This window comes from Propithecus coquereli, unplaced genomic scaffold, assembly GCF_000956105.1.
Source record: "Propithecus coquereli isolate 6110/MARCELLA unplaced genomic scaffold, Pcoq_1.0 Scaffold459, whole genome shotgun sequence".
Lineage (NCBI taxonomy): Eukaryota > Metazoa > Chordata > Mammalia > Primates > Indriidae > Propithecus > Propithecus coquereli.
The window spans coordinates 1,360,582-1,380,868 of NW_012150385.1; the positions used below are offsets into that span (position 1 = coordinate 1,360,582).

Sequence of the window (20,287 nt, forward strand, 5' to 3'; positions counted from 1 at the left end):
CCTGTAGTCCCAGCTACTCGGGAGGCTGAGGCAGAAGGATCGCTTGAGCCCAGGAGTTTGAGGTTGCTGTGAGCTAGGCTGACGCCATGGCACTCTAGCCTGGGCAACAGAGCGAGACTCTGTCTCAAAAAAAAAAAAAAAGGAAAAAATTAACAACTTTTCAAAACAAAAAGCACTGGGCCCAGATGGGTTCACTGGGGAATTCTACCAAACATTTAAGGAAGAAATTATACCAGTTCTCTACAATGTCTTCTAGAAGACAGAAGCAATCTCTTTTTAAGTCATCCCATAAGGCCAGCATTATTCCTATACCTAAATCAGACAAAGACATTACAAAAAAAAAAAAAATTAAACTGGGCATTGTGGCGTGAGTCTGTAGTCCCAGCTACTCGGGAGGCTAAGGCAGGAGGATTGCTTGAGCCTAGGAGTTCAAGGCCAGCCTCAGCAACATAGTGACACCTCACCTCTAAAAAAAAGAAAGAAAGAAAGAAAACTAAAGACCAATATCTCATGAACATAGATATAAAAATCCTATGCAAAATATTAGCAAATCAAATTCAACAAAGTATAAAAAGACCATGACCGAGTGAGGTTTGTCCCAGGTACGAAAGGCTGGTTCAACATCTGAAAATCAATTAATGTAATACATCATTTTAAGAGACTAAAAAAGAAAAATCACTGCAACCCTCAACTCCCAGGCTCAAGTGATCCCCCTGGCTCAGCCTCCTGAATAGCTAGGACTACAAGTGTGTACCACCATGCCTGGTTAATTTTTTTTTTTATTTTTTGTAGAGACAGGGTCTCACTATGTTTCCCAGGCTGATCTCAAACTCCTGGGCTCAAGTGATTCTCCTGCCTTGGCCACCCAAAGTGCTGGAATTATAGGTGTGAGCCATTGCACTTGGTCTTGAGATCTTTTTTAATACAGATATTTCCCTCTATAAGTTTACCTGTGAATACTGCTTTAACTATATTTCATAAGTTTTGGTACACTGTGCCTACCTTTTCATTCGTCTCAAAGTGTTTTGTAATTTCCCTTGTAATTTCTTCTTTGACTCACTGGTTATAAGGCATCTATTCTCATGAAATTATTAATTTTTTTTTTCAGTTTGAAACTCACAGATAGTTTATCATTCTATAATTAGATTAGGAGAAAAATGAAGAGCCCGCTGGCAGCAGGAAGAAGTAAGAATTTTCTAGGATCTGCCATTTGATGAAATTGGTATTCAGTTACTGTGTATTTACATTGTTTTTCCGTGGCAGAACATTCGGCAAAGATTTGGGAACTCACATGCCTGAAGCCGGGTTACCCTTACATTCCATAATTATGTTGCTTGCAGAGCTGTTGTTGCCACAGTAGTTGGCTATGCCCCAAAGGAGGTGCTGGTCTGTTCCCACAAATCTTTATCCCAGTCTTCATCACAAGGAGGGCACTGCCAGGGTCTCTTGTCTGAGGTTCCTGGTTCAGTTGACAACATCCTACTCAAAACAACCTTTGTCATTACAGCTTGAGATAGGATGACTGATTTCAGCCCAAGGAACCTGGTAGCAAGCACTGAAGGGACAAGTAGCCAATATGTTTGCAACATCAAGATGATTCTTTCTGCACTTGGTAAGATGATAAGGAAATCTGCAGGCCCCGATCTGGTGGTTTTTATCATAAGGGCACTGCAATAGCTTTTCAGGGTCCAGGGAGACGATGTAAGTTTCTTCCATGTTGGAAATGAAGGAGCTGAATCCAAGTGCTCGCTGGAGACTCTCTCCACAGACACCTTCGCCCCACATCCAAGCCTCAGCAACTAAAATTATTAATGATCCTTAATACAAGGGATACGGTTTAAATATATAAACCACTGGCTGTTAGCACTGACACTGAGAGGCTGAAACTTCTCTGGTGAACAGTGTCTAAAGCCTTTGATCAAAACTCACTGATTTGATTTTAGTATCCACTAAGGCTGAAACTTGCAATGTGAAAAACACTGTCCTGAAAAATGTTAATATGAGGCAGGGCAGAAAGTAGAAGGATTAATGGAAAAGCACAGAGGTAAAAGTACTTCCAGAGAAAGGAAGAGGAAATCTTATATAATGATGCAAACTTAAGATGCCTCTAGGGACCAGACAGGAAACACAGTAAAGTGGAAATACAGGAGTGGTCTCCTCTCAGGTAATATAGAGAGGACATGCTTCACCTAAAGACAATCACGTTCATTGAATAAGTAAATATATATATTGAAAGGATACTAAAAAACTGGCCACGTTAAAAAAAAATACTCTGCTGGCTGGATTTAACTCATGGGTAGCCTGTTTGGAAATGATTAATCACAGATGTTGATGGAAAACCACAAGTTTAAAGAATTGCTAAAATTTTAAAGGTAGCTATAAAAAGAAATAGGATGTAAAATGACAAATCATTAGAGGAAAAAAGGAAGAAAAGTCAATCCAATGAAAGACAGAAAAATATAAAAAGACCAGAAAGCATAGCAAACAAAAAACATACAATTAGATAGAATAAATCCAAACATATCAGTAATGTCAATAAATGAATGGATTAAACATAAAATATTTAAAATGTAAAATATAAATATTAAAAGACTGTGACTCATGGACTGCACAAAAAAATGAAAATGTAAAAAGCCAAATGCAATTTGTAAGAGACATAAAGTGACACTAATGCTGAAAAATAAAAAGAGCAAAATAAAGTTATATTAATACCAAGCAAAACAAAAGTGTTAGTGGCAAATAAAATATAAATTGGGGTAAAAAGCATCAATGGGTTTGAAGAGGGATATTTTATACTAAGAAAAGATACAATTTTCCTGAGAAGAGTCAATAGTCATGACTGATCAACAAGAACCAAAGTCAAATTGTTTATGCTTTTTTTGGTTTATAGTTCCTTTTTTTTCCTTTTGAGGTAACATTTACATACAATGAAATGCATAAGTATCTGTAATCCAGTTTTTACTTTATATATTTCTAGGCTAAGAGAAATAAGAAAAAAATACTAATAAGAAATCTAATGTTCACTGTAAGAAACTAATATACATACCCCAGAATGAACAGTAGGCACACACACAAAAAATTAATACCACAGGGATTAGAATAATAGGGACAAGCTTTGATAATATGCATATATAATTATGTGCATGAACTTGGTACAAACAGAGATCATAACTTCTTTGCCAATTCATATGGAATAGTCTCTAAAAGTGCATACATATGTAACAGGCCACAGAGTAAATTATAAATTCCAAAAAGCAAAAATATAGATCACACACTTACCACATGCAATAAAATCAGAAATGAACTATAAAAGGATAGCCAAGAATAATCTACCTACCTGGCAATATAAAAGATATTTAAAATGACTCTTAGATTAAAGAGAAAACAACAAATTTGGGAGGAATGAAAGATACTGTGAGCAGCAAAGCCATAATGATAGAAAGCTAGAACAAGGGAATAAATCCATAGTGCAGATGTGGCTGAAGGTGGCAGTAAAATCAGCTCGGAAAGAATGAACTGTTCAAAAAATGATGCTGAGATGACTGATTAATCCTTTGAAGGGAATATTAAATCCATCTCTCATAATCACTAAGGCAAATTCCACATAGGTTAAAGAATAGCTTATATTTAGGCCCATGTAGAAATTTTCATTTAACAATTATGCATCTTCCACTATTCAACTACTGCAAAGGATTGCATCATTCCTGAGGGAGCTCCCCTAAGAGTGAGGCAAAGAGATTGAGAGATTGAAACAGTGAGAGAAAGAGTGTGCAAGCAGTTCCTTATTTCATCCAAGACACAAACTATGGCTACACTTCATGGTTTAATCTCGATTAGAATTAGAATTCAGAAGTGAGTTGGTTGTCACAGGGACATATATTTACACATTTATCTAATTGTAAAATGAAGTCAGTATTTCCTGAAAATTTTAAATCTCATCCGATCAACTGGTTTGACAAAGTGGGCCAGTTTTAGCAATTAGGTAAAATGCTGAACATTTCCCCAAAATTGAAAGATCAAGTCCCCCTACCTCCATATATGATCATGTTCCTCATCACCCACCTTTCATGTGTATGTCCTTGTCCTGCCTTTAGCAAGAATCCTCTTAGGCCAGTTAAGCAAGAAGCCCCCTACCCTTCTTAGTAATTTTCCATCTATTGACTTCCTCAGGCTACTTGTTGACTATAAATCCTCAGCTGTCTCTTCAAAAGGGATTCCATTAAGAAAGCCCTTGGCTTCCAGGAAGGAATTGTATATGGAACTGACCTTTCCTACCTGGCTCCTTTTTCTACCTCCTCTGTGCCTCTCTGTTCACCCCTGCCAGGCCTTTCCCTTCTCACTCCAACCCCTTCATTCCCCATGATCACTAGAACTTTAGGCTCCCTGCCCCTATCTGGAATTCCCATCAGGGGTTCCAAGGAGACCCCCCCCGAGGCTCAGGGATTCCCCAGAACAACCACCAGAGGCTGAAAAGGAAAAAGGGCTAACTGGAAACAGGTTGAATATTTTATCCCCTCAGATGGGCTTTGGAAACACCTAGACTGTTGCTTGGTATTTCCAAAAGGTCCCTTGTCCAGAATTTACTCCACAGCCTCCATAAGATTACATATCAGGGCAAATGAAAATCTTAAAAGTCTCCTTCACAAATATTGGTTAACAGCATTAGCCGTCAGACTGGGCAGGTAATCTTAATTTGTTTCATCTGCTGAAAACACAATTCGGATTTTAAAGAGAGACAAGAACAAATCTTATGTAAGCTAGTGAGTTTTGTATTACCGTGTTTATGCCTGACTCAAAGCTAAATTTTAGAATAAAAGCCATACAATCTCTATTTGTGTCTGCCTATGTTTGTGTATGTTACATATTTGTGATATCTGCCTACCTCTAGATCTGTGGTCCCCAATCCCCGGGCCATGGCTGGGTACTGGTCCGTGGCCTGTTAGAAACCCGTCTGCACATCACCACCTGAGCTCTGCCTCCCCGCACCCCGGCAACCCTGTCTGTGGAAAAATTGTGTCTTCCATGAAACTTGAGCAGGAGGTGAGCAAATGAACCTTCTTCTATATCTACAGCTGCTCTCCATTGCTCGCATCACCACCTGAGCATCTTCTATGAAACCGGTGTCTGGTGCCAGAAAGGCTGGGGCCCGCTGCTCTAGATGGTATTACCAAATTAATTTATAAAACCCCTTAAAGGAGCTCTGTTTATTTTGAGTTAGAGAGAAATTAGCACTTACATAAATTAAATATTCCTAAAATGCCCAGAAGTTTAGGAACTAACCCAAAATGTTTTTCATGTTCTTGTAATTTAGGTAAATCTTTGGTAAATAAGACCAGTTTGGTACTGTTAGTCTAATAAAAACATGTATTTCTTCTAAGTTATCAGTATTAAGCATAATATGAGCATATGCTCTTATTCTACTTGGGTTTATTAGCAAAATAAGCTAATATTGTATCTACTAGATGTCTATGATTATAAAAATTATAAATTCAACCTGAGAACAAACATATAAGTAAAAATGAATTGCTTGATGGCCATTGTTTCATGTATATTCAGTATGGCAGTAAAACACCACCACATATTTAACTTTTTTAGGTTTTTTGCTTTTATGACTTTTTGATGCATGGCTAGCTTTGCTTAATGTTTTATGAAATTTTCATGAACAAGCCAAGCTTAATTGTTAAGATTGAGTTGGTGTAAGTGGAACAAAAGTTTTATGAATGGACTTTTCAAAAATAATTATGTTTTATAATGTCTGCCTAAAAATAGTTCCCACATTCTTTTTAGTAACTTGCAACTTTAAAGTTATGCCAAGTTCATTAATAGATACTCATTATATATCTAAATCATTTATAAATAAGATAAATATTGTAACATTAATTATTAAGCATAAGTTTATGTACTTTGGCTTCTAATTTTTATATGGAACAGGAGGCTAATGACATCTAGGTCTGTTAATAAACATGTTCTTTTAGCCACATTGAAAAATTGGAATATAAGGAAGCGTACACTAAAGACTCTGAGATGCTACAGTCAAAAATTTGCTAATCCACTACAAAGTGTTGATATATGACAGACAATTTGCAATCATTTGCATCCTAGTTTTTTCTGATAAAGGCTACTTATGATTAAAAATTATAGTCAACATATGTAAATGAAAATACTATAAATAATAAGGATAAGAGAAACAACTTTGCATGAAAGTATGCAAGAAATGTAGATGTGTTTTTGCTAAGAGAAAATTTTGTCCTAACATAAAATGACTGGTTGTTCCAGAGAGAGGAGAGGGAAAGGGTAAGGTAAACCTGAATGAATACAGAAAGCTGTAGAAGGTCGTAGAAAAGGAACTTTACGTTGCATGGTCAAAACTGGCTAAGATTAGATGGATTCATTTTTAAGGGGGAAAAAAAAGAGACAGAGCACTTTATTTAGTATTAACAGTACTCAAATGCAAAATCAGAGTTTGGTGTTCTCTCTCTGTTAAAACAACAAAGTTTTCTTAGGCTACTTACTGGTTGTGCTTAATCGTAACCTTTATCACGTCCTTGATGAGTAAAGAGTCAAGTCTCCTCACTTTTAAAAGAGCTAAGGTGTTTTTTGTTTGTTGTTTACAACTACATTATCTTCTATAGCTACTTTTGAATTCTTTCATTGTCACTCTGGTTAATAGTTAGCTAAGTATTGTTTCATAGTGACTTAGGATCCTATCTAGCCAAGTGATTAAAACTTTTGACATTTTTAACAACTTGTGATATTATGCCTTCCCAAAATCAAATCCTAAATAAAATTTTGATCTCAACTGACTTTTGTATTTTCTATAAGGCCCCTGGTGAATCACAAAGGGTTTGTTCTTTCACCTTGAAAAAGAGAGATGTTAAAAACAATCAGGTTTATTTGATAATGCTGAGTTGCATGGAAAGCATTGTCAAATAAGAAGCTATGTTAACCTTTCCTAGGTTATATTTGGATGAGTAAATATTATTAAGTATTTCACAAGTTGTGTAAAGTTCCTAGAAATTTGTCAGCGTCCTTGGTATTCATGGTAAGTTCTGGTATAACGTTGTTAGCCATAATTCCATTTAAGATTTAAAATGTTCACAGAAATAACCACATTTTCTTATCAATTGTGTTATTTTTATAATGAACTCTCATGAGATCTTTAACCATGACCATTTTAAATCTTTTGTCATCCATAGATAGCACTTGTTTTACTCTGATTCTTCTCTGAAAGTGTTTGTAATCAGCTTCAGGCCAAAATGCTTCATCTTCAACAAAACGGGACTGTCTCTGAGATCCATGGAAAGGCCTATGCCAGGTCTCAGTACCGGCTTCTGGTGGCATTGCTTAAAATACTTTGAGGCCAAACCACTGGACTGAGTAAGGATTTCCAGAATGCTAGTGGAGAAGCTGATAGGTTCATGAAACTACTAATCCAAGATCAAGCAGAACAGGAATTAAATGCATGGGACCGAATGAACCAATAAAAAGTGATTGTGATTATTTTTACGGTTTTTGTTTAGAACATTGCTGATGCTTTAATGTTCTACTTACTGGATATAAAAACCCCTTTCTCTTTCCTCTCAAGTCATCTATAACTCATAACAATTTAGTAGATTATACTTTTATTAGCAGAAATGAAACATTTATTTTTTCTCCCTACCCTATCTCTCCATAATTCAGAAACTATTATTATTTTCATTTTCATGGCAATGTCATTATTTGCATCAATTCAATAAGAATCTGTCTCCTTCTAAAAGGATATAATTGGAAACAAAGGTTTCCAATTATGGAGGTCTATCTGGAAAGCATCCAGCCATTGTTAATATAAGGAGCACGGCTGGTGTGACACTGATGTAACCTGGCAGCCAAGGAGAGTGGACTAATATGCATGCGTGAACAATGATGCCTTCACTGTACTAGTCAGTGAGGCGCAGGACGCCGTTTGGTGAGCATGTGTACTGTGTGGCCGTCGCATTCAAAATGATTGAGCGAGTAGAGCAACGAATCTGCATCAAATTTTGTGTTAAGCTTGAACATTCCTCTGTGGAAACTACTCAGATGATTCAGAAGGCTTTTCGGGATGATGCAATGAATGCAGCGAAAATAAAAGTGTGGCACAAATGCTTCAAAGATAGTCAAGAACCTACTGAAAATGATCTATGGTCTCAAAGGCCTACAACAAGCAGAACACCTGAGAATGTTGAATGTCTATGGATAAGAGACACTGGGAGAACCGTGTGAGGTCAAGGTGGCTACTCTGAAGGGGACTGAGGCGTCATTGTCCTATGTACAATGTTTCTTGTATCTTGTATCTTCTTCAATAAATGTGTCTGGTTTTTCACATTACATGGCTGGATACTTTCTGGACAGACCTCGTATAACTAAGGCTTTGAATGGAATGTCACATCTGAGAATGACAATGGGATGTGACCAGTTTTAGGACATGAAGATTCACTTCATGGAGCCAATGCTTACAAAGCCCTCTTGGAAAAACCAGACTGGCACCTGGCTTACAGAGCCCACATCCTTACAAATGAGTAACAAAAGTTGCTTCCTAGCAGGCCCAAGAACCATAAAATATTTTAGGGTCCTAGAGAAGAAAGAAATTCACCCAAATCTATAGGCAGTTCTTGGTTTGGCCTCCTAACCTTGAGAGGCTTTTAAAGTCTAATCTGAGATTCCTTATAAAAAGTTCCAGCAAAACAAACTTAAAAAGGCCTATGTGGTCAATTATCATTCTTGCTGCACTTAAGTAAATGATCATGCCAAATCTAATGAGACCAGACTTATTTTATAAAGAAAAATAATACCAGATTGATTATCTTTGATCAAAGGAGATGATTATAGAGAGAAATTTTATGTTTCTATAGAAAACTATAACACACCCTTGCAGAGGTTATCAGCTTCTAGTCCTATTTGTTATCTTTGAGGTTTTATTATCTCTCTGTAAATTGGGCTGGATCCTGTCATCTTACACATTCTGTCAGTCCTTACCAAATTCTAAATTCTCCTAGTTTCCTTAGTATCTGGTTACCACCCTCAAAATTAACATTTCCAATTTTTCTCCCACCCTCCTGACTTGGCATCACTGAAAACTAAGACTTGACTGTCCAGATCCCTCTTGGGATAACTGATTGTCTTATAGCTGCCCCATTTCCCCAAGGGTCTGAAAAAGTCCTGCAGGCTGAAGCTGGTTGACTTGATATAAACTTCAAAGGACTCATCAGAACAACAGACCACATATGGGCTGCCATCACCAAAGACATTCAAACTGCAAACAGGAGAATCCTCACTCCATTATCTAAAAACACTTTGAGCCCAATGTAAAAAAATCTTCTTGACTGCCCTCTGGACTCAGAAACTTGTTTTACAGTCTGCCGCAAGCATTTACCTTTGTTTTTCTTTTTGTTTCCTCATTCTAATCTATGTCCTTTCCCTTTGCAGATCTCTTACCTCTCAATTTCTAACCCAATTTTTCTCCCACAGCATTAACCCAGCTTCTTGTTTGTGAAACTTTTTGGGAAGTTTCAAATGGGGAAAATGTAGGGACCGATAACCCACTAAAAATGAGGTTATGTCAAAGTGGAAACATTTGAATTATAGCAGACGCATAAAGAAATTTTACCTGAACTTTCTTTATATGACTAAAGCAGGACTTTATGAGAGTCAGCAGCCACAAATCTCCCCTTCTGATGAGGTCTGCGGTCAGGCCAGTGATTGACCACGGGCATCAGGACATTAGAAAAAACAACATATGAAGAAGTCTCATTATACTCTTCCCCCCTATGAATTCCTGATGTGCGAGTACACAAGCCCTTATTAAGCTGCTATATAAACCTTTACCCCTTCTGGGAGCTACATGCACAATAAACTTTTCTTCTGTCCAGCCTGTCCATTGTCACTTAATTCACAGGTCCCCTGACAATTTGGATCTAAGATGATGGAAGAAAAGTTTTTTCCTCCCAATAGCAGCATTATCGGGTCTGGCTATCTTTTATCAACATAATGAACTCCTTCCAGCAATGATCTTATCTTTCATCTTCTTTCAACATAATGAACTCCTTCCAGCAATGATCTTATCTTTCATCTTCCTCTGATCTTTATCACCACGGCATTTAACTTAATGGCAGGCTCATACTTCAATGTGCTCAATGGCAGTGCTCAATGAATCCTTGATCAAAGAATTACTGCCCTGTAATCATTAACATAGAAAAAATTATCAGAACCACCATCACCTTCTCTGGGCTTCCACTGAACTTAAGAGTTTCATGATTTTTTCTATTTCACATTATGTCTCCAACCGAGTAACTGTGTTTAAAGTCACTTTGGTCGACAGTCACTTGGCTGTGTATTGGAATCTCCTGGGGAGTTTACAAAATACCAATGCCTGGGACTTGCCCTGGAAATTCTAGTTTTATTAACCTCAAATGTGACCTGGCCATTAGGCTCTAGATTGTAACTTTTATTATCATTTCAAAAAACTACCCACAGTATCTAACACAGTGCTAGACACACAGTAAACAATCACATTTATTTATTAAATTGATAGGATAAATGAAGGGACTGCTAATTAAGTGACTATCTGCATCTCTCAAGCTCAGGACATAGTTTTCTCAAAAAGGTATTTATTGTTGCACGTATCTATAAAAAAGACATCCCAAAATTAAATTTTAATTAAGATGCACATAGCCTTCAAAATTGGTGATTTTAAATTAGCAGCTCTATTATCCTATAGTTCTCTGATATCTAATCATAAAGGACAAATATAAAGAATTTGTAAGTGAAAATTAGCTGGTTTAAAAACTGAATCTCTCACTAAGTAATAGCAAAACAGTAACTAAAATAAATCAGAAAAGTCACATAATGCTTTTTCCAAATTCTTGAGCTGAGAGCATGTTTGTTTTTCTTTTCCTGGCAAACAGATGCCATGTTTAATGTACCTTCAAAGTTAACTCCCAAAGTATGAATAAGTACCTGTAAATGAGAGTAAAGAACTCGAGAAATTTAAATAAGCAAATCTATAAGCAAAATATATAAATCTAGAAGCAGAACATGCAACATTACTCCCTAGTCGTTCCCCAAAGATAACCTCCTCAAAACATGTGCTTGAGAGTATTAAAGCCTTCTTATCCACTCAGGGGAGCACAAATGAAGGCTCCGGAGGGGAAAACACAACCGAATCAAAGCCCAACCCATCCACATTCTGTATGGGCTAGGCTGCCGCTGGGTACACTTTAGAACAGGACGAGGAACATTAGTTTCTATCCCTGGTAACCAGACCCCAAGCTCTTGTGGGAGAGTAACTGTGATTTAGTGAAGGTTGAGGAATCAAGCCAGTACCTAAAGTACAGAGGAATCAAATTTAGCATAGGGCTAGAGATCACAGCCTGTCTGTCCCAGTGGCTCCCTGCACACCTCGGGACACACCACCCACCTCACCTTCACAGTCTTTCCATTTGTCCCTGCAGAACCAAACTCAATGTTAGGCTGTGGTTTGCAATCAATCCATACTTCACCAAAGAACACCCTGTGATCATTAACGCACAACCACCCACACTTCAGTGTTTCACCCGGTGTCTCCCCTGCTGCTGACATTTGGAACAGGCTTTTTACTGGTCTCTGTATAAACCCAAGAGCGATGGGTATTTGGGGACAAAGGAAGCCATCCTGGAGTGGCAAAATAAACCCTTTAATCTTTAAGGCCTGAGAGGTTCTTATTTTAAGACCTAAACCACTTTTATAAGCAAATAAACAAAAAGGTAGAAATTTCTGGCCTCAAAAAATCAAATAAGTTGAATGCAGCAGCAAATCATATTTGGCAGTAAGCAAAATCCAAAAACCAGAATCTTGCCGGAAAGGCTATTCTTACTTGTGGGGCCAGTTCACAGGTGTGGGGACAGAAGCCAGACACAACGGTGTGTGCTGTCCTGGAAGCAGGAGAGGAGCAGACAGGAAGATCTGGGGAGATTTTGGGGTAGGAAGGCAGGGAGGGAGGTAGCCCAACTGAACTCAGCTCTGGTGCAAGAAAGAATATGTCCTTCACATTTATGGCTCAGAGTTTTTAAGCATTCTGGTTTTTCAGCATCAATTGCCATTGTTTGTCATTCATACCTCCTAGCCTAAAATGCTGTATGTAAGCCCTATGTTACAGAAGATAAACTGAGGCTTGTGTACGAGATGCGCTGGGCATGCAGAACTGGACACAGCCCAGCTTTCCTTAAGTCCAAGATGAAGACATTCTTCATTCAGACCGTTGACATGCGGATCTCAAATGGACTAGAGAATATGGTGATACCAACAGAAATGTGGCAAGCCAAACCATTAAGGGCACCAAAATCCACCAAAAGATAAGACTGCTGTGTTAGAGAAAAAATAATTAATTATTTTAGAAAAAAAATTAACTTGTCTGGTCTCCTCAGCTTTTGCCCACTGTGTTTTCTTAGAATGACAATGTTCTTAGAATGACAGTGTTTGGCCTCCCTCTGGCAGTTCAGAATTAGAAACCTGCCTCAATCATGTCTGTCCCTCCTCTTCTCTGATTGTGCTCTCTTTCCTACTCTTTCTTTTCTCCCTTTGTGCCTTCTAAAGAGATACTCGAACATAATTAAACCACTTTGAACAATGGAGACATTATTTTTTTCTAAGAGGTCTGAGCTGTCAATGACTTTGTATTTGGAACAGGAAACAGAAAAGTAACAGTACAGTCATCCCCAAAAGACCCCACCTCAAATTATGCTAGCACATTCTCTGCTAAGCTATGGCCGGGTATTCGTACTGAATCACTGGTGCCATGAAGTGCACAGTTTTCCACCCTGATGACCAGCGGGCTAAATGGCACTTAATGCAGCCCCTCAAGACTAGGAGAAGGCACTTTCACCTCTGCTATTGCCTTTCAAAAGAAAACAAGCAGAAAACAAATGACGATTTTCAAAAACAGACCCTGTCCTCAATTTTAAGGGTGATATAGGAAAAAAGAATGAGGCTGAGCTCATAATGCTTATGGAGAAATGCTGTGTCTCTGAATTCAATCTAAGAAAGCTTCCCGTTGGATGGAGTTGCCATTTCTCCCTTTTTATTTTACTATTTCCTCCTAAAAGAGTAAAACATTTCCTTTGAGCAAATTTAAATGGTATTTTTTTAAAAAATGTTTTATTGCATGCTACCAAATAAGTTGTGTCACTTATATTTCAGAAGGCTGACTTCCCTTTCTCCACTTTGGGCTGTGAAACTGGGGCAATAACATGAGGCACTGATAGGCAAACAGTCCTTTCCTGAGAGAACAAAAGCCAATCTAGCAACCAAGGGAGTCCAAAATAATCAGTATGGATGGAACCTTCAGTGAATGGGCTTGTTTTTATCAATGCAGTTCCTGCACTTGGAGTTGAAAAAGAAAAGCATATCTTAAGTGTGCTATGTAGAACTTTCTAGTAAATCGCACTGGTAAACTGGAAGGGAAAAACAACACCCAGGGTCAGGCCTCCACGGTACCTTCTGCAGGTGCTCCCACATCTGAGACTGAGGTGGTTTCACTTCCCGTGGGGTCCTCAGACTCCTCTTAAGTTGCCACATATCAGTAAACACTCAGTGCTGGCTAGAATCTCTGTCAATTCAACCATGTGGGGGTCACCTGTCTGCTTCCAGAGGCGGCACAGGGCTTTCCTATGTGCGGCTTTTGCACTCACTTTCCTAGGGGGTGTGATCTCAGCCCCAACACCCTCGCCTGCCCTGCCTGCCAGCCATGCTCACCTCCCCAGCCCTGCCCACACCAACTTGGGGCCTGCCCCACCTGTACTGTCTCTCTGTGGGCATCCCTTAGATGGTCCCCCTTCAGCAGAAGGCATGAGGACCAAGAGAGACACAGGCCTGTGGGGCCTTGCAGCAGAGATGCCTGCTTTCCCTCTGATTGCCAGTCTGACAGTGATTTGTTTCTCCTCCTACTGTCCAGGGCAACTGTTTAAACAACTTGCCCTGATTCCTCTAAGAGGGGAAGGAACACAGCACTGGGCAATGGAATCTACCCTAAAGGGCTGTTGTGCATATGAAATGAGGTAGGAAGTAAAATGCTTAGCATTGTAGGCATCTGGGCATCTCGCATAAGAGGCAGGCATTAACATTAAGGTGAACTGAAATAGCCTCCCCAGAGGTGGGAGAGAAATAAATACACCCTGGCTTTCGCCCTTAATGCAAGAGCCCCTCTCTTGACCAAAGCATCAAGTTGAGCTCTAATTTCTTACTCTGGTATATTAAATCATAATTGCTCTTTAACCGCATCAGTGCTTAAAAGTGGTAGTTTGGGCTGGGCGCGGTGGCTCACGCCTGTAATTCTAGCACTTTGGGAGGCCGAAGCGGGTGGATCCCTCAAGGTCAGGAGTTCGAGACCAGTCTGAGCAAGAGCAAGACCCCGTCTCTACTAAAAATAGAAAGAAATTATCTGGACAACTAAAAGTACATATATATAGAAAAAAATTAGCCGGGCATGGTGGCGCATGCCTGTAGTCCCAGCTACTTGGGAGGCTGAGGCAGGAGGATCGCTTGAGCCCAGGAGTTTGAGGTTGCTGTGAGCTAGGCTGACGCCACGGCACTCACTCTAGCCCGGGCAACAGAGCGAGACTCTGTCTCAAAAAAAAAAAAAAAGTGGTAGTTTGAGCTACTGAGATCACCCCAGTAATCTGCATATAGCATCAGGTGGAGAAGGGACGCGCTAAGTGGGGCGCAGCCTCCCCTGCAGCCCTCGGTCCTAAGAGTACTTGCTTAGTCACAGGTCCTTCCTGGAGAGTCTGAGCCAAGCAAAGGTGGGAGGGCATAGTGTTCTGCTGCGCCAGCTCAGGGCTGCTCCACCTTTATCTATTAGAGAACTAAACAACATCAGGTCTTCTGGAGAATTATGAGGCAGTGGCCAGAGCTTCTCACTGGCTGGTTCTGATTCTCTGCCTTCTGGGCTTGTGGTAGGATGGCATATCCACTCCCCTTTTAAAGTTAGAGGTGGCCCAGCAACTCACTTTGGCTAAGGAAATGCGAGGCAGAAGAGCCTGTCTGAGGAGACAGAGTAAGTGCATGTGGAGCTAGCCTGGGCCCCGAGTGGCCACAACGAGCGGAGCCCACACTGGGCACACGGCAGGAAAGAGAGACATACTTCAGCGAGCCAGGGTGCTGCAGCATAACCTTGCCCCTGACCAATACACATTTCATTACCTGAAGGCCCTCAGGTAAGACTGATAGCTCAAGCTCCAGGTCTGTACATCCAACTGTCTCTTTGCGTCTCCATTTGAAGTCTCTCAGGCAACTCAACGTTAACATGCCCAAACCAAATTCTTGACTTCCCCATCCCCAAATCTGTTCCACCCCAGGTTCTCCCTCTTGGCACACACCAGGTGCCCAAGAATCCGTGGCAGGCTCCCAGGAGCATCCCCGACACCCGTTCTTGCTCCTACCTCCACTTGTGATGCATCCCAAGTCTCCAACACCTGTTTCCAACCCATCTACCTCTAGTTGCCTCTGCTGCTGCCTCTCCAGGCCACGCCACCATTTCTGCCCAGACCAGCAGTCCCAAATGTTTCTGATTATACATTCCATCAGTAACGTGTTTTGGGTACATTCCCTCATTATAAACATACATATTAAATTATATATATGTATAATTGGTCTGTATGTATATATTGGTTAATCTCTACATATGAATGTAATTGGAAGGCCTGATATTTCCTTCCTAGATCCCAGTGACTGTGTCTCAGACACCCTGTGCGTGAACCCACCCCAACACCCCAGCCTGTGAAAAGACCTCCTAAAAGGAATCCCCCCCACCTCACACCTCCCTTCCTCCACAGATGGACTCTGCTATGTAGCCAGAGAAATCTTTCTAAAATGCAAATTTGGTCATGTCAGCATCCCCCTTAACCTGAGAAATGCATCTAAAATGGGTCCCCAAGCCCCATGGGCCCCACGCTGCTATATCCCTCTTCAGCACATGCTCACCAGGCTGGACTCTCCAGCCCCTTTCAGTTTCTCGCAGGAGGTCCAAATCCTGTGTCCTCAGCCCTGAGCCTCCCCCAGGTCCCAGCTTCACTGCCATTGATCCAAAGTACCCTTGGCCGTCCAGTCTACTCAGGCTCTCCTCTTACAATCTCTTGTCAATTTCTCCTTTCCCTTCCTCTGTATGGAAATATTTATCTATACAATCATTTATATAATCTCTCCCCAAGAGTAAATAACATGGCTCATGATGTTGATGCTGTATCACTGGTGTCCTGCACCTGGGTGCTCAAGAAATTTTGGTGGGATGAAGTCAATGAACTAACAAAGGTGGAAATCTGCAGTTTCTCTCATGAACCTCCTCGCTAGGTAGAAGAATGGGCTTGGCAGGACAAGAAGACAAGTTTCTCAAACATGACTTGGCCCATCAAAATATTTTCAAGGGAAAGTAAGAATTTGTAAAAATTTTCCAGGATTCAAGTGATACAAATATTATGCAACATATATATATGAAAGGCAAACATCACACAAAATTTCATTTTCACCCATCAATTGATAAACTAACAATAATATTATCTAATGAAGGCAGGTGTGGGGAAAATGGGCACTGAAACACTCTTGATAGGAGGGTAAAACCTCATAACTCTGTTGGAGGTCACCTTGGCAAGTTTCAAAATTTTAAAAATTCATACTCTTTGGTTCACCAAATCTCAAATTGCTCTAAATAACTGGACACTTTTTTAAAAAAGGAACAAATGTTAGACATTAGAAAATTTCTAATAATAGCAAGAAAGACTGGGAACAAACCAATTGTCCACCAGTAGGAAGCTGATTAAATAAATGATGAACCCATTTAGCACGAGGATGATGGGTTCATATCATATAGGGTCTTTACTGCAAATATCGTGATTATTCTTCTAAAATTTGCCTGAAGTCATAGTATGTCACAAGTAGGAGTTTCTTCCAGCTACCATTCCACCAACTGTTGTCCCATCCTCAAAAGCAACAGTGAAGTTTGTGAAGGCCTTCTAATGCTGCTGCCTGACTCCTCACCAGTTTGCATTTTAACCCTCTCTTTTTGCTCCTGTACAAGCAGTCTAGCACCATTACCTGGCACATCCTCCTCAGTATATGTCAAAATACGGTGAATATCAGGAAGAGGCCACACAGGAGCAAACTCCATACATTGCAGGCCTTGAGGCTGGGAGCAGCCAGGAGGTTTATTCTCTGCAAAGGGTAAAACAGAAGCTTTGGACCATGGAGGCCAATACACTAAATGCAGAAGAAATACAGTAAAGTTTAGAAAAGAACGTCGAGAAGCCCCAGCCTTCTTTCTCAGCTCTCGGAGAGCTAGAAGCTGGAGGCAGGCCATGATGAGCTTAGCAGCAAAAGATACAGGGCAGCCCCCAACCCCGCCACTGTACTACTGAATGTCCAGTCTCTGGTCTGCATTGCAACTTGCCATTTGCAACTGCGGGAGCCCTGTGTTCCCGAGACTCGCTCATGCCCTTGCACTCTGATTTCCCTAGGAGGCAAGCTGAGGCAGACTGATCCCAGGCAGAACTGCATTAAATCTATTTGGGACAGGAACATCTTTTCAATATTGTGTGTTCTCATCTATAAACAAAATGTATCTTTCTAATAGGACGGCCTACTAACTAAATAACACGAAAGAATTATTAAGCCACAGCCTTTCAGTAAGGGCTAACATCAATCATACGAGCTCTCTCCTTAACAGGCACCCTTCGGGGTTCTGTTTTCGCAACATCTGAAAAGAGCTGAGCCGACAGAAAAGAAATATAAAACTTTCTCTTTTACATTCACCTAATCTAAAACTGCTTTTGAGGGTTTGCTTTTACAGCCTTGAAGAGTTCCTGAGCAGACAGAAGGGGTGCAAACTTCAGGCCTCAGTTCCTCCCCAAAATCATATCTCAAGGGAGAAATCACTGACAAGATCACATCTCCAGCGCTAAGCCGTCTCCAGGCTTCTGTTACCAGCCTGCCACCAAAACAGAGAAGAAGCAGATGTAGCAGTTTCACAGCTGTACCCTGCTAATCACTCCACAGCTGCTTCTGTTATCAACTGACAATGATCACTATTTTTCCTTTCTCTTTGTCCCTATAAAAACGGCAAGCCACTTGGCCTCAGTGTGGGCACCTTTCTCTTTTTTGGGTGTCATGCCATGCCATCTCCCCTCTCTTTCTTTTTCTCCCTCTCCTATCTTTCTAGCTGGTTAGTTACTACTGTATAAGAAAGTTATCAATTGGTATATATTTATTTTGCATTTGAAAATCTTGCTGAGCTCCCTGAGTTCTGAGAAGTTTTTAGTAGATTTTATTGGGGTTTTCCAAGTCATTACCTACAAGCAAGCAGTGACTATTTTAGCTCCCCCTTTCTATAGGTTTCTCTTTTAACTTTTACATTCTTCCCATAATGTCTAGAAAATTCAGAATAATATCTTTATAGTAGAGATGAGAGCAGATGTAAAATCTTGTTTCTTTACTTGAATTTCCATTCATTTAACAAATATTTATCAAGTCTTTACTAGGTGCCAAGCAGTAAATAAAATGATTGACATTTTACTTTTCCATTAAGTTACTTGATGAGATAGATGTCTTTGATCAAGATTGAATTTTAAATGCAGTAGATGGCAGACTTCTCAATAAAACATTAGGATATGAAAGTACAAAAAGCAAACAAAACAAACATAAGCATCTGCATTTTCATCTGTTTAAGAATCTCTAAGCCCTGGGGTTCCTTGTGCTGAGAATGGAGCAGAAAACCTCCTCCTCCCTACCATACTCCACAGATGCAGTAACCAGGACAGAGTGTTTGCCCCAGGACCCTGGCTTGAGCCTTCTGGGTCAAGGTCACACTGAGACTAGACTAAAATAGCTCTCAAAAATCATTCCCCTTCCGTTTTTATTTAAACAAAGAAAAAACTCACAATAAAGCAATATTCTAAAAACTTATCTTCAGATGACAATGGTGTCTTAGTCCATTTGTACTGTTATGAAGGAATACCTGAGGCTGGATAATTTATAAAGAAAAAAGGTTTATGTGGCTCATGGTTCTGCAGGCTGTACAAGAATCATGCCACAAGCATCTGCATCTCATGAGGGCCTGAAGCTGCTTCCACTCACTGCAAAAGGGGAAGCAGAGCCAGTGTGCAGAGATCACATGATAAGAGAGGGGCAAGGGAGAGAGGGGGTAGATGACGAGCTCTTTTCAACAACCAGTTCTAGTGGTAACTAAGAGTGAGCTTACTCACTCCTGTGGTGAGAAGGGCACCAAGCTATTCGTGAGGAATCCATCCCAAGACCCAAATGCCTCCCACCATGCACCATCTCCAATAACGGAGATCAAATTTCAGTATGAGACTTGGTGGGGCCAAACGAACCATATCCAAATGATAGCAAGAGTGCTACAGAGATATGCTGTGACATTTCCTGTTACTAAACATGTGGCACTAAGTTGACATGTAGAAATGCAAATTAAGCCATGAAGTTCCATTTTCATCTGTATTATTGGCAAAGAATAATACTGATAATACCAAAATGGTACTGTCAGTGGGAGCTGCTTCTTGACCTAAGAATTCCGCTTTGAAAAACTGACCACACAGACAAGGTTGCCCCAGGATCTGTGGTGGAGATGGCTAGCAGACCACCAAAAATTTGCACTCTCCCTTCCCTATATAATGTAGAGCTGGGGATAGGAAGTGGCTGCCCAGTTGGGGACTACATATCTGAACCCACCTGGGGAGCAGGTGGAGCCAGGTGAGTATTTTCCATGAATGCAATATAAGTAAGGCCTCATGCAGCTGGCTGTTGGTAGTGATTTGGTACAGCAACTAGTGCTGTTCTAACGAGCGTGGATAATGCTCTACATGCTCATTTTTTACTCTAGCTCACCTATTAATTTTTTTGGAAAAGGTCATGTGTTTACATAGTTCAAAAATGAAATAACATAAACTCTCACTATCAACTTGTCACCATGCATCCTATGTCCTTCATGCCCACAGATAACCATTTGTATTAGCTACCTATGTATCCTTCCAGTGTTTTCTTATGCAAATACACGTACATGTTCTCATTCCTTGTTTTTTTCTCATAGTAAGGCAGCATGTAAACTGTTTCTGTAGAGAACACCTTTGTCTGGGAAAGTTTCCTTGTTGTTTTTCTCAAGAACATGTCTGTGAGCCTGCACGCAAGTCCAGAGCGCCCTCACCCTGCAAACAGGAGGGGCTAGAGAATTGAGATGCAAACATCTGCTTGCCGGAGACGAAACAACAAGGAACTGGGACGTGTTGAGTCGGGA

At 40.3% G+C, this 20,287-nt stretch overlaps 1 protein-coding gene and 1 pseudogene across 1 annotated transcript in view; both read right to left on the reverse strand.

Moving 5' to 3' along the window:
* ABHD12 (abhydrolase domain containing 12) overlaps positions 1-20,287 on the reverse strand; it is an 85,587-nt gene that overhangs the window by 34,134 nt on the left and 31,166 nt on the right. The window lies entirely within an intron of this gene.
* LOC105818882 lies at positions 1,231-1,716 on the reverse strand (annotated as a pseudogene).